Below are 15,083 nucleotides of genomic sequence, written 5' to 3' on the forward strand. Positions count from 1 at the left end.
AAATCACTGATAAAATGGCACCTGAAATTTAATCTTGCTAAAAGGCAAAGTAAAGCACATGGGGAGAAAATAGCTTTTACTATGCAGGCAGGATGATCTATAAATTAGCTATAGTCTCTCAGGCGAGAGTTCTTGGTGATATTTTAAATAGTCCTCTGAAAACTCCATCTCAGTCATCTCGTCTCAGAACCCTTGTTCAAGGGTAATCAAACAAACAACAGTGACAAGCTCATTAGGAAAAATAGAATAACAGCTTAGTAGTACACCCAGTACCTATACAACCCTGCATTTATAATATTTATAATATTCCTTCAAAAAGAACAGTGTAGAATGAGAAAAGTGTAAATCTCTTGTATGAAGAGAGCTCACTGAGCAGGGTTTTCAGTTAAAAAAGAGACAACCAATGTATAAAATTATATTGAGGTTAGCAGGAGTTATTTTTCACTGTTTCTCATGAAGCAAGAACTATGGGGCAACTGGTTTAAAACAAGCATAAGAAGCTACTTTCTCACATGGTTTACTCATAAAACTAATTCTTATGGAGATGGTTTTGGATGCTAAATATCTAGAAGGATCTAAAAAGCAATTGTTCTTGAAGAACCTTTAAACAAGGTTCACCAAAGTATTTCGGGTGTATTTGATGTTCAGAAAGGCATTAAACTTCTGACTCCTCAAAGACTGTTTTTACTTCATTGATTAATTAATCCCTTGCCCTGTTCTTAGTCTTTCTGAAACACCTACTTGTGGAAGGAATAAAGTGCTGGACTAGAAAGACCTTTGGTTTAACCTATGGCATAGCTTTCCATATACTAAGGATTCCTTCTTGGTCAACCAGTGGTGGTTTTGAGTCAAACATTAGCACAGTTTGCAAATTTTATATTGTATTGAAGCAAAAGAATGTGTCATTCTTCTCATCACCGTTCCCTCTTAGTTTATACATATTGCAGCCTAGCAGAGCTAAGACAACCTTTCATAGCAATCTTCATAAAATTGAGCTTCTAACCTCATTTGTTTTAAGGTATTAATGTTCTTTAAAATGACTGAACGTGTACTTCTTTTACTAGCTAATGGTTTGTCCCAGTAGAGCTAGAGTTCAGGGTAATACACGCTGACTTAGTCTGATGCAATACCACATGATGTATGCTTTGTTACAAGTGTTCTTAATTACCTATTTATTAATGCAACCTGCATGATGAAGGTTCACACTGTTTCCAAGGTAACACAGCTGCTATGTTACAGTCCTCCTTTGGAATGTTACTTTCACTCTCCTACCAAACCAAAATTTTGCTTCTTTTATTAAGAATCCAAAAGAATCAAAATAACTCATTATTTATCCCACCTTTTAGAAAGCCAAACATCCAGTAAGATAAGAAATTCAGTACTCTTTGCTCTTATCAGGAAACAGAGACCTTTCTCTGTCCTTTGCTAAACTACACAGTTTTAGCTTCTGGAACAAGGTCAGCTCATAATCCATTTGCTAACTTACGTTTCTTGGACATGTTGGTTTGGATTTCTCTACCTTTCTCTAACACTCTCCTAGTTATCAGTTTTCTCAAATGACTTTCCAGTTTCATCTCCTTCCACCATCAGATTTCCACACAACTTCTCACCATCGTAATTGTATGGAGGAATTTAGCTATATGGTCTACAGAAACTATTTCTGCCCAGCCTACATTCAAGTATTGACCATATTCCATGGAAATGCCCCAAGGCTTGCTCAGCTTTGCCACCTCTTCCTTCTTGCCCTACAGAGTCCTTCTGAGACACTGCTTCATTTTGCATGAGCTTTGGAGACTAACTCCACCTGTCACTATACTGTAGGCAATACTAATGGCAAAAACATACCAATACCACGGTGCACTTCTTTCCCCTCTGCCCATAGGTGTCAGCACCAGAGTGACTGGGACATTATCCCTAAAGTTCATCTCATGCCATGGTAGCACCTGCACCGAGCCTGCTGTCACTAAGGCTTCCCAATTGTCCACAGCAACTGGAAGAGAGTGAATGCAAGCAGGTGGAACAGTGTGCAGCAGCATGTCCTTCAGTCCTTTCTTAGATTCAGTGTCATGGGTTCCTGGGCTTGAAGGTTTAAAAGAAGCAGTGACTCTCTAATCTGGCCTTTTAAATAACAAAGTTCAAGAATTGTAAATATTCTCTCTTATATGATTGTTTTACCTAGAATTAACCAGCACATCATCTATGAGTAGCAGGCTTCTGACCTGAGGATTTCAAGAACACAGAGAAACAGCCACTAACTCTGCAGTCTGCCAACTTTAGCATTAACTTTGCTGACCCAGTATCCACCTTATCCTCCCTCTGTTGTGCATGTAAGGCTGCAATGTATGCCAAACCTGCTGCTTTGCCACTCTTCATCCTGTTGTCAGCAGCTTCTCATCCAGCAGCATAACCACCCATCTAAACCTCACTTAACTCAAAGCTGGTGACAGGGAAACAGAGAAGAGAGACGTGGCATATGGCAAAGAGCACCCAAACTACCTTTACTGCCAGGAACAATTGAGTCCAGGAGACAGGCACTTGCCTGCAGGTGAGTATACACAACCACAAGGCACTGCAGGTGGACTGAAGCTTCTGCTGTCACAGCTAGACTCTTACGGCTTGTTTACTCAGCAACAGTGCTCTGCTCTGTAATTTGCAGGTTAGACCAGTTGAAACAAGAGTCGATCAAAATGCCTGATCCTCTGAAATACAAACTCTGGGATGGCTAGCTGTAGAAAACACTATTTTGTATTATGCATGTTATGTATGTATTTGCATTGGATGTCATTAGAGGTACATGAGGAAGTGATGTGTAAGACAATCATGACAAAAGGTATTTTCTGTGTGGCTAGAATCAACCCTTTAAACTGCAACTGGAAACAAATACAAAGCCAGTACATAAAGAAACTAAGTGAGCACAAAAAAACTAAGTGAGCAAAAATATTACTTACATTTTTATATTGTGTATTTTAGCTAGTGAGAACAGCTTTATTCTGTGCCAGCTAATCTTTGAACAGTTTATACAGGCAGTCACAAATACAGTTCTTCAAAATAAATTCATTCATACACTGAGGCCAGAAAAAAACACTGTGATTATCCAGAATAACCAGCTGGATAACAGAAACCCTTTTTGGTTTGATGTGGAATTACAGATAAATGTTGATATACCAAACGTTAACAGTCTGCAGGCATTTTTACTGTCGGTTTTTCTAGCTCTGTGGTTAAACATTTAGGGATTTGAAAAGTGTACTGGCTCACTAAAGGTCAAATTCAGATCCAAGACCAAACTGAGGTTACTCAGTGTTGCTCTCATATCTCAAACCAGTGCTAAAGCTCTCTTTTATCCCACTTTTTTGAAGAGCTGAGTGGTTCTAGTGGAATCAGTCATATTTCAATTTTATTATTCATAACTCATGAGGCTATATATCAGTATAATAACACTAAGCTTTTTAAATGAGATATCTGTGCACCTGTAATCTTATGCCTGAATTGCAAAACCATTTGCACATCCAAAAAGTATTGCTAAAGAGCATTTATGCTGCAGAGAGTTTATTTATTGATAAAATAATGATATTTTATGTCACTTGGGCTCTGGTCTCACACTCCACCAACAGCAATTTGTGTAGTTGTTTGATATCAGCAAGCAGTATCTTATAGATTAAAAATAACTCATTCAGATTGGACTGGTCTCGAAGCCTGTAACTTACCTACAGCAGAGCTCTACTTTACTCACATCATCTCTAAAAATACTCTTTAGGTAATGTTAGAATCCACGAAACAATAGGATGACAGTTTAAAAAAAATTAAAAGAAAGAACTATGCACTAGAAATCAAAACCAAAACACAAACATTTAAATTTTTTTGGCACTGAGAAAAGGATGAAAAGTTCAGTCAATAAGATTTTCCAACTACTTATGCAGAAACCACTTTTGATTACTAGTTTCAGTGACCATTCAGCAGGCAGATTCATCTACAGAAATTTAATTAAAACAAATACAAGTTTCTAATGCAACATGACTGCCTCTTTTTTTACCTACAGATCTGCATTAAGAACATTTGTATGTATTTCAACATGTGGGATTAAAATATATAGACGTGACAAATGACAGAGTCTGTTTCAAGCACTTCCTGAAGCTCCAGAACCTTGCATTAAAACATGCATAATGTTCACTCCATTTTTCATGACAATGTTTTGGAAGCTGTGCAGACTATAGATTTCCTAGTTCTTTATGAGTACTGTAAATACACAAAAGAGCAAGACCTTCTAAGCAAGTCATGACACCTATATTTTAACTGCTTTTTACAATCAAAATAAATCTCTTGGAAATCCAATAAACTACTGAAATATATTTTACTACTCAGTTCTAAATTTTAGTTCCTACAAATAAATACCAGTCAATGAGCAAGTAAAAGGGAGTAAAAGACAGTAAAGCTTGGGGGTTTGTTACAGATTGGAGGGTTATAGTTTTGGGGGTCATACTTTAACTAACTGTAGAATATGTGAGGTATGTAATTATCCCAGGCTGTGGATGACATCTTTTTTTGCCAGGGTTCCCCACTGAGTGATTTTAAGTCTGGCTGATAACCAACAAATTATAATAGCTTGTGAAAAACACATAAATTTTCTTACATATTAAAATAACTAAGATTAGCTTTTAAAAACCCAAACAAAACATAAAAGGGATGCACTGCATATTGCCCACCTCATGCAAATGTGGACTGTAGGTTTAAAGCTGATATAACAGATAGGCAGTGTTATGTTCAATAGGATCCCACAGCACACACTGTTATCTTCCCTGCTTCTGAAGAACAGTATAAACTGGGGTTTATAAAATCCTGACAAGATCGTTTATCCAATACTCTTCTGGTTGCTGGACAGAAAAAGACAGACATATTTTTTTCTCCCTCTTCTCTGGTGGATTTGCTTGTAATGCTTACTCTCTCATATCATACTCAGCCCTTGACAGAAGTATCCAGTGGAGATAACCTGAAATATGCAAAGAGCTGAACTATGATTCTGTCCCTCTGGTTCCTAAAACTCAGCTGTCAGCTTTGATCTTTGACTTTTGAGAGCCTGTTCTGCAAAATAGTATGTGCGTTCATACATGGCTTGATGTAAGAGTATTTGCTATGATTTCAAAGGTAGAAACAAATGCTAAATTTTTAGAATAAGCCTAGTACAAGTTCAGGAAGCAGCCATTTTTCAGCTTAACTTTTCCTGACCTTGGCCTTTTCCACAGAGGATGCCTGGAACAGTCACTCCTTAGCTGCAGTTCCACAAATCCAGACATTCTAAACTCTGAGCTCTGCCAGCTTCACTCAGTCATAAACTTCTCCCTACTATACTGTGTCGCAGTCTAAAAATAGGGTTATACTTTCAGAAAATGAAGTAGCATTAAAGCTATGAAAGTTGATAAAACCGATTCCAGATGCTAGCAACCTGAAATGACAATGAGAGAAAGAATCTAAAGGTTTGTACATGGACAATTTTCTTCCTACTTTGTAAGCTACACAGGAGGCTGGAGAAATTTGTCTTATTTTTCTGACATCCCATTTGTGTGAAATGAAGGACAAATATTTAATCTTACTATCCTATTGGGGAAAAACAGGAAACATTTCTGGGAAACCTTGAAATCCTGATAAGGAGAAGTCAACCGCTAACTGACAAGACAGGCATTGGGTCTCTAAGATCATCTCACAAATATTCGAAACTGTCATCAGAAATGAAAATTTAAACAAACAATATAACAAAGCTTTGAATGGCCTCAATAAAAACTTTCCCTGTCCAAATATGTTCTCTGTAGACTTTTCAATTCAAAACACTTAATGAAAAAACAAGTGGAAAGGGTCTGATGTTCTAGTATAAATATCAAATGAAACAGGAAAGGTCTTCAAAAGATAAAAGATCACTCACTGTCTTTTTCTTTTTTTTTTTCCTAGAAAACTCCTTGAACAAAATCATCATCTAAAAGCTATAAATAAGCTCATACACAGCATGTACTTCATAAACTAGAATAGGGTCTTATTATGGGGAAACACAGCCCATACTAATTTAATCTAATCCCAGATTACTTCATGTCAGAAATAAAATTAATACTGCTTTTATAGAGAAGGGCATAGCACTGTATTTCTGACCAGGAAAAATGGGGCTTATGGGAAGAAAGAAGGAGAAGAATCAGTCAGTTTGAAAGAGGCTTAGATATTAATTTATTTTTGCTAACACTGAGGTATGCCATACCACATTCAGAGCACCAGCAAGGTCTTTGGCAGTTGCTATCATCTTATTTTTGCCAGCAAGTTCTGTTCTAACCAAGTTTAGACAACACTTCTGATAGCAACAAAAGCGGCTGGTCTGCTTTAGAAATCCCAGTGGAGATGGAGCTGCTCCAGTGTCAGCCTAAGAGTGTAATGGGGAGTTTGCCAAAAAAGGCTAGGTTAGATGAAGTCTTCAGAGGCTACACAAAAACCAAATGTGTCAAAATCCTGGCAGTTAACTGCCAGGAAATTTATAACCCAAAGAGAAAGAGAAGACAAGTCTTCTGACATAACCACAGAATTTTCTCACTTTCATAGAGTTTCAGAAGGAAAATTGATGTTGTTTGATGATGCAGTGCATCAGAAAAAGTCAGAGGCCATCACCCACAGGCAAGCATTTCAGAGTAATTTGAATCTTAGGAAAATATTACAAAGGGAAACATACGTAAGCAAGTGAACCCAAGCCATCACACAAGAAAGAGAATGTTCTAAGGGAAAAAAGAATATTCTCTGCATGAAAGTGAACTGATGAGCTGATGCCACAGGTTGTATGATTATTTTTCTTCAGATTAGTAGTTTTGAAGGAAAATACCACTCCTATCCACGCAAATTTTATGCATAACAATTTTGATGCATTCCTTGTGCTCAAGTAAATTTTTTTCACAGTGGATAGGAAGAGTGTTTGTGCATTCAGAGGTACTACTGCCTTATTAATTAATAAATATAGGAAAAGATCTATGAAACCATTTCTTTCCACTTTGTTTTTTCCTAACACGGCCCTAATATAAAACAAGCATAACTCTATGAAGTTGAATAAATGCAATAAGTGTCCTTCAGGCCTGAATCTTGATAAAAGAAAAAAATACGTGAAGGAAAGGTAGAAAAATACTTTTGTATCAGCCTCTTTCTCAGGAAAATTCTCCATTTTAGTTCAAGTCAAAGGTTACCAACTTCTTATTTGGCCAGGAGCAGTTTGCTTCAACCAAGAGTGGGGTGATAGAAATAAACAGTGTAAGTTTACAGGAAAGGGATGAATTTTCATTTGTAACATAGAACCAAGGCAGTACATTTTTCATTTACAATCTGTAACACAGTGCAATTAATGTTTCTCCCTAGAAATAAATACAATAAATTTCTATATTTCTCTGCCCTTAGCTATCCAGGAATACACTCATGGAAGAACTGACCAGGAAGCACACAGCTTCCTGTTTCACTGGTTACAGAACTTCCTGTGCATTTCCCTGTACTGTTAGTGGCACCCATTGGGAAGAGCTGGGCTTCTGAAAAATTTATGCTATATAAAGTAGAAGATAAAGAAATTCAAACCCAGCAAAAGGTAGTTGATCTCTGCTGTGCATCCTGCTTCCCAGACTCTACCTAATGTCACATAGCATCAGAAATAAAATCAAAATACGTATTTTAAAGGTTTGATCACAGCTCTTACTCTCCAGAAATCCAGCAGATAATGGCAGGAAGTTCAAACACTGTTATACAGTTGACACAAAAGCAATAGGTATCATCGAAAGTAAAAATGACTTTGAGACAGTCACCTTTTTGCAGTGGCTGGTGCTGAAATTCATGGTACATTTAGATATCTCTTGTTAATACACATCAAAGGAGGCAGTGAAACAGCAGCATAGAAATGTAAGAAGTAAAACTGTGGTTTTATCTATGGTACAAGGTACATTAGATTATCTATGGATGAATGAAAACAGGAGAATCAAATTTGTTTTCTCATAAAGGAAAAGAATATTGAAATGCAGGGCACAACTAAAAAGCTTCAGGAAGGGCTTAAAGGACTGGCAGATTTAGAACGAGATCTGGGCACATTATTTTGACCTAGCTCTAGATCTACTCAGTCCAGAGCAAAGCTTCTAGCAGATGGATGGCAATCTAACTCAGCAGACATGACTGAAAATCCAAAATGTCAGTAAAAAGGACAACTCAGATATGAAGCTCAACTCTGCAGGGTACTAGAGAATATGCTTACAAAGCTCAAAATCAAAGTCAAACAAAATACCACATGAAGCCTTACATTCTGTGATAGCCAGCAAAATCTAGGAAAACATGTCACAAAATGCATTTAAGGGGAAGCAAAGCATCTAACACATTTTGTCATTTTGCAAGGGTGTACCAGCAGAGTGCATAACATCAAAAAGGAGACAATGAGGGCCTCATTAAATCTAATTAATTCCTCACAGGAGCTCTACTAGGAGATGAATGGACTGCCAGCTTTCTAGAAAATGGGAAATGTATTGCTTTGTGCACCAGTGTCCGGCTTAAAATGAGCGTATAGCCAAAACTGCAGAGTTTCTAATAAAAACCCACTAATCATAGAAGTTAAGCAATAGGACCTAGACTTCACAGTGGTTAGATTTCCTCACAGAGATAATACATTAATTAGGTATATTTCTATAAATTATAACAGCGTCAAAGGAAAGAGAAGCCCCGACTTTCAGATTTGAAGTAATTCATATCCTTGGTCTTACTAAGGAAGCCACACACAAATGCAAAAGGAAAGCAAAATAATTGCTTTTTTAAATTGAGATGATTATGAAGACATTTTCCTGGATAAGTATAAAAGTGCTCATAGGGTATTGAAAAGAGCTGGAAAAGTTCAAGAATTTCAAATTTCATGCCTCCAGAGAAGTTCCCTTTGACCTACCATAGCATGAGAAGAGAACCTGAATGCATTATTTTGAGCAAAATAGAAGGAAAACAGAAGAACCAAAAGTGCAAAAACATTTCAGCACCATAGAAAAAAATATTCCACTTAGACATGGATTCCAAAGAATTCAGCAAATATTTTAAAAAGAAACATGTTCCACTTCCTCAAAAGGGAATAACACTCAGGGAATGTGGCTGATGCCAAGGATTTTTCTTCACTGAATGCATTCTCAAAGTTTCCTCTATACATCTGTAATAGCCTATCCTACAAAGCTTGTATACTTCACTCTTCCCTGTGAGCAAAGATGAAATCGTATTTTTCTTTAATCCAATATTCTAATTAAATTTCCAAGGTTTAAAGGTGCAAGAAAGTTCCCAGTTAATGCGGTAATTAATGACTAGAAAGCCAACTTTCCATTACACTATAATTTGGACAGCTCACACACTTCAGAAGACTTCTAATTGTGTTAAATGTTGAATGCTCAAAGCTTGTGTGTGTTGTGCACATTTTACTGCCCTCAAGGCCAATACACTAAACAGTTTAAAACATTCAAATACTCTGGCAATCTTGAAAGCTAAGCCATAAACTACTAAGTTCACTGTTATTAAAGCAGATTAATTAGTCATGCCATAGAGTTTATGGATGCACAGACAAAAAAATGACAATGCATCATCTCTACTAGCAGGAAATTTGAGGAGAAGAAATGTACAAGAAAGCTGATAAAATTTCTTTGGAAAGATGCAGCAAGTTTTATAGCAGTTAAGAAAATAAATACAAATAACAAGAGGTTTCATTATCTCCTGTGTTAATTTATTTTTCAGTACAAGTGTTTTCTACACCATCTTGTTTTCCATTCTTATGTATTAGGTATAAACTAGAATATCAAAGCAGAGGAGACAAGTTTGCAGAGATGAGGATAACTATAGAGAGGATAATCGCTTTGTACTAATAATCGAAAAGAATTTTCCTTTTTTAAACAAGTGGATAAAAATTAAGCTATGAAACAGTGCTAAAGCTTCTGCTCTACATAAAATCATAGCTATATTCTTTCGAGACATTACTATTGATTCGCAAAGTGGATTTACATAAATGAAAGTGGATTTATCCCTTATCTTCTACTGAAGACATCCACTGATATTTACTGGTATTTGGTGTTATCTGTTGATATCTATCTACTGATATTTACTGGGTTTATTTCCTATCAGTAGGGCCAAAACTCTGCCCTTCCTCACCCCATTTATTAATCAATATGATTGCATCTTATTAGCCCATCATTTATGCCTGCACAACTCTATCTACAACAAATAAGTTTCATGAGCTTTGGAGATGAATACTTCAAGTTCTAGAAGTATTATTTTAAGTCTGACAATCACATGAGTACACGTAAACATTACAAACCAAGAAGTTTTTCTATCCAAAATTAAAGAGCAGTCTTCCCTGGTGAGTGGCTGAGTCACCTTCTCTGGAGTTACATAAAAGGCATAGAGATGTGGTGCTTAGGGACATGGTTTAGTGAAGCTCTTGGCAGTAGTGAGTTAATGGCTGGACTTGGTGATCTTAGAGGCCTTTTCCAACCTAAATTATTCTATGATTCTATGAAAATCAAAACTAGTGATGAAATTGTTAACATCACCATAGTTAGTTCATCGTTATTTTTCTAAACACGTGTGGGTATTTTTTTTGTTGTTGTTGCTTCTCTCACACCCAAGTGCGGGCATCTGAGGCATCACTCAGGAATTTGGAATTCAGAGCTCTTTTGGAAATATCTCTGTTGAGCAGGGACTTAAGTTAGCTGCTAAAACCTATGAAGCTCTCCATAAGCTACAGATCTTTAGATTTTAGATTTTGCTAATGAAGGACATCCCAGTCTTTTTTAAATGTAAAGGCTGGAGACTGAAATTAAGTCCAAAGTGAGATATTAATTCAACTCATTTGTTAATTTTAAGAATCTCAATAAAAGGTGACATATTTACTGGCTGTAAACTTCACTATGCACCACATCTTGTTCAGAAACATTTGGTGTAATGCCTCTTTTGTTTCTATCTTGTCTTTTGTTCTGTCAGTTTGCATACAAACTCTGTAAACCAATAAAGTCCCCATATGTTTGAACTTCAGCTGCACAGGACAGGTTTATTGCCAGAAAACAGCAACTCCCTCTAGTGCCAAAGGCGCTTCCTCCCTTACAGCACAATAAATGAATCTCCTGTGAAAGTCATTCATTGCTAATTTTTGTTATGATCTTGTTATGAGGTAGTATTCAAAGGTCTTTTTCCTGTTAGTGTGTTTTGTTGTACCTGCTGACACAAGTGTTAACAGTAACAAAAATTTAATAGAAACAAAAATAATTCTGTGTTCGCAAATTAGGACACTGTTGGACGTCGATGATTTTTTTTTAAAACACATGATGTTAAGCACAATGATGAAAAGCTTTGGTTTACATACTCAGACCCTATCAGACTGGCACTAAAGCTGGCTCACTGCCATCTTTGCAAACTGAACCCTGTGGCTTTTACAATTTATGGCAAGTATATGGTTTCCAAGCAAACAGCAACATTGAAATCAGTCACAGTTACTCTGGATGCTAAATTTGTCCTAGGTGTAGATACTCAGCAGGTTAATATGTATAGAATCTACCACAGAATAACAAAGCAGAAAGTTGCAAGCCTTGTGGGAGTTTTTATCCTCTGAAGAGAAGATAAATAGAAGTCCTATGCCCTTGAGTTACAAACTAGCTGCTGCAGATCAGCTCCCCCCGGGGCATTCCATGCTGGCTTGGCGTGCTGATAAGCAGGTTTGGATGCTGCTGGTACTGTTAGACTGCACATACTGGATACAAAGGTTACTGGAGTTGTCACACTCAATGCAGAGAAGCTTTGTGTACATTAGGATTGCACAGCTTGCTTTGTTTTCTGATGCACAGCAGCAGAACAGCATGAAACTAAGTGGTAAATGAAAGAAAAAAAAAAAAAGAAAAAAAAAAAAAAAAAAAAAAAAAAAAAAAAACACAAACAAAAACACACCAAAAAAAAAAAAAAAAAAAAAAAAAAAAAAAAAAAAAAACAGCCAGCACAGTGCTGGGAAGAAATAAAGTTACACCTCATTAAAGGTGACCAGAGGCAGCAAGGAAGCTGTCCTGTCTCCATCACAGGAGGGGGGCTAGCCTGCAATGCTAAATCTGCCCTCCATACTTCACTAAGTTCTATGGGTGGAAGAGAATAGGACATGGGGTTTATAGAGAAGATCTCACTAGAAACTCCCACTACAATGATCCAAAATTAGATAATGACCCAATGTCCAAAAATACGCAGTTTTAAACCTTTACAGGATCACTTACTATGATCTACTATACAGAAAAAGATGAACACAGGAAACAAGCAGCTGCCCAGCTGTCTTTGGTCAGAAGCTGAGGTACAAGCTGTCCCTCCTGTAGTGTATGTGGTGGCCACTTACAAAGCTGACAAGCACAGGGAATTATCCATGCTCTGTACAGATCAAGAGCAGCAAGGTGTGTATCTGTATGCTGCAGTGTGGCAGAGTTCTGTACAGTGAACCAGCTAAAATGGCAAAAAGCATTCAGAGCATTAGGATCTCTACAGAGCAAATAGAAGTGATGCAGACAGTGGGGCCAAGAAATGACATGTTGATCCCAGTGCAAGTGACAAATGCAATTTGGCTTTTTTACTCCTGCAGCCTATATTTTTTTTTTTACCCTGAGATCACTGACACCCTGTGAGTCCCACATAGAACTACTGCAGACCGTTTACACAAATGATAGTCCACAACCTGGGATTCATCAACCATCTTGGCTTGGTAGTCAGCTCAAAGCTCACAAACTTCTTTCCTGCCATAAAAAACCACCCAATATGAGAAGATTACCTCAGATTTAACCAAGTAACCAGCTTGACTGCATAGGTGGAGCCATGGGATAAGGTGATTGATCCTTTTAAGTCTCCCAAGAATCTTTTAAAGCTATTGAAAATAGATTTCAATACCTATTAGGTATTTTGTGGCTAACGAAATACTGGCTGGGGTAGTTGCTGGAGTTTTTACATTTTACATTAATAGTTAGCGAGCTGCTTTTTACTAAATGCTATATACAACAGTATAAGTATAGGTTTTGTTTCTCCTACCTGATTTATTTTCAGTTTAATCTCCCATCATCATAGTACAAGAGAACAAGAAGGTATTTTCACTTCCAGCCTTAAATAGTTTTGTGATCAGGAATAAATTTGGCTTCCTTGCATGAATCAGTCATGTACTCACTGTTACTTCATATGGCCCTAGTCCATAATACTGCATAATTTTATTCAAATAAACTGTCTCTATGGTTGCTTAAACAAATAAAGTCATTTAGAAATACAAATAAACTGCCTTTTTGTGCAGCTGATCTTTGTCCTGTTGTTAGTCTCACTCCTCCTCTTAGTGATGCAGGATCAGCACAGGTGCATCCACATAACAGCGAGGGCTGAGCTGAAATGCAGCTCCTGAGATAATGGAGGGAGTGTGCATGGATGGAAATGTGCATCCTAGTCCCATCTGAGGCTTTTCACAGCTTTCTCCTGACCTAGCTGTTTACAGAGCAGCCTGATCCAACATTACACAGCTGTAGCACACCATAGTTACCTGCAAACAGAGGCAGCCAAAGCCTGGGAGATTGGGAAGACATGCCAGAGAAGGCTCATGGAAAATGATCATTACAGATTGGTCAAGATAACTAGAGCCAGCCCTGATGGCAGCTGAGTTAAAATGTTCTGTAAAGGCTTTTCTAGCTACTCATTTCCATTTAAAAATGGAGTATATTTCTTTTTTCCTTGCTATGTCAAATATTCACCAGTCCATGCACACTGAGGCTGTCATTTTGCTTAAAATGAACCTAGTTACTTTCTGATTTTAGTACTTTACATTAACTCTTTCATAGTGAATTCCTGTTATTTATTGTTGCAGTGTTTATATGATGAAAAACACATTCCATGGTTCTCAGTTCAGTTTCTCTTGATAGACATGACAGTTTCTCAAAAAAAAAAAAAAAAAAAAAAAAAAAAAAAAAAAAAAAAAAAAAGACAATGGCATTTAACCAAATTTGAACGCAACAAAAAAAAATCAATTTTGGAAGCGCATACAATTTCACATAGTCTATGTCAATAAAAGCTATTAAGCAGTAACAAACCCACTTTCAGAGACAGCTATTGAGAGCATCAGCTAAGCATATTATTGACTGGCAGGGACTACTGGGCACAATTACTTCTAAAAATCAGTCAATACATCTTCCTACAATAACTTTATCTGAATGTTTTCTTCAAGCTGCATAAGGCTGAATATCTGATACATGAAGAGAAATGAGGATATACATACATAAGTCAATATTCCTTATGTTAATGGAAATGTCTTTACTGTCTCAATCCTTATTTTGGAAGTTCCAAACCTCATGTCTTGTGTTACTAAAAACTTGGGAAGAATCAGTACTGTCTTTTCAGAAACCTGGAAGTCTAGTTGCATGCCAGTTAAAATTCATTCTAGATATACTAATAGTAACTGGAGCACAGTAGAGAGAAATTCTAAGTGATCTGTTCTGATTTCAGATCACTGGATAGCACATCAGATTCCATTACGGCTGAAAGAACTGTGCAGTCACTTAGCTGTGCTTCCCATCTTGTGAATGTCGCTGACATCCATGAACTTATGATTCCAAAATTCAACTGACCAGACACTTTACATCTTGCTTGACCAGCTAGAAGTAGTTTTCACTTCAAGTCCAGATATTTCTTTACTCTCAGATCTTTCACTGCAACAATGGCACTGCACAGGGAGCCAAGTGCCCCTCCAGAGCTGCCCAGAGTCAGCATGATGATAAGGCACAGCACAGTACTTAGCAATCCAAGAAACCAGTAGTAGTTAATTCTGACTACTGCTTGTTAGGAGCTTGAAAGTCCACTTAGAACTGTCTTCCATTAAAATGCAGAGACAATGATGGCAGTGGCACAGCCATCTCTGGCATCACAGTCATAAGCAAAGAAGTACAAAACTTCTACTCAAGTTAAAGCAGAGTTTTCCTATTTGCAGCATTTATAGATAATGATACATAAAGACAGATGAGAACAATTATACTACATACACATTAGCCAGTGTAGTTTACCTAAAGAACCAGATTTTAATTAATTTGGCG

This window comes from Sylvia atricapilla, chromosome 1 (genome assembly GCF_009819655.1).
Source record: "Sylvia atricapilla isolate bSylAtr1 chromosome 1, bSylAtr1.pri, whole genome shotgun sequence".
In the NCBI taxonomy this organism is placed as follows: domain Eukaryota; kingdom Metazoa; phylum Chordata; class Aves; order Passeriformes; family Sylviidae; genus Sylvia; species Sylvia atricapilla.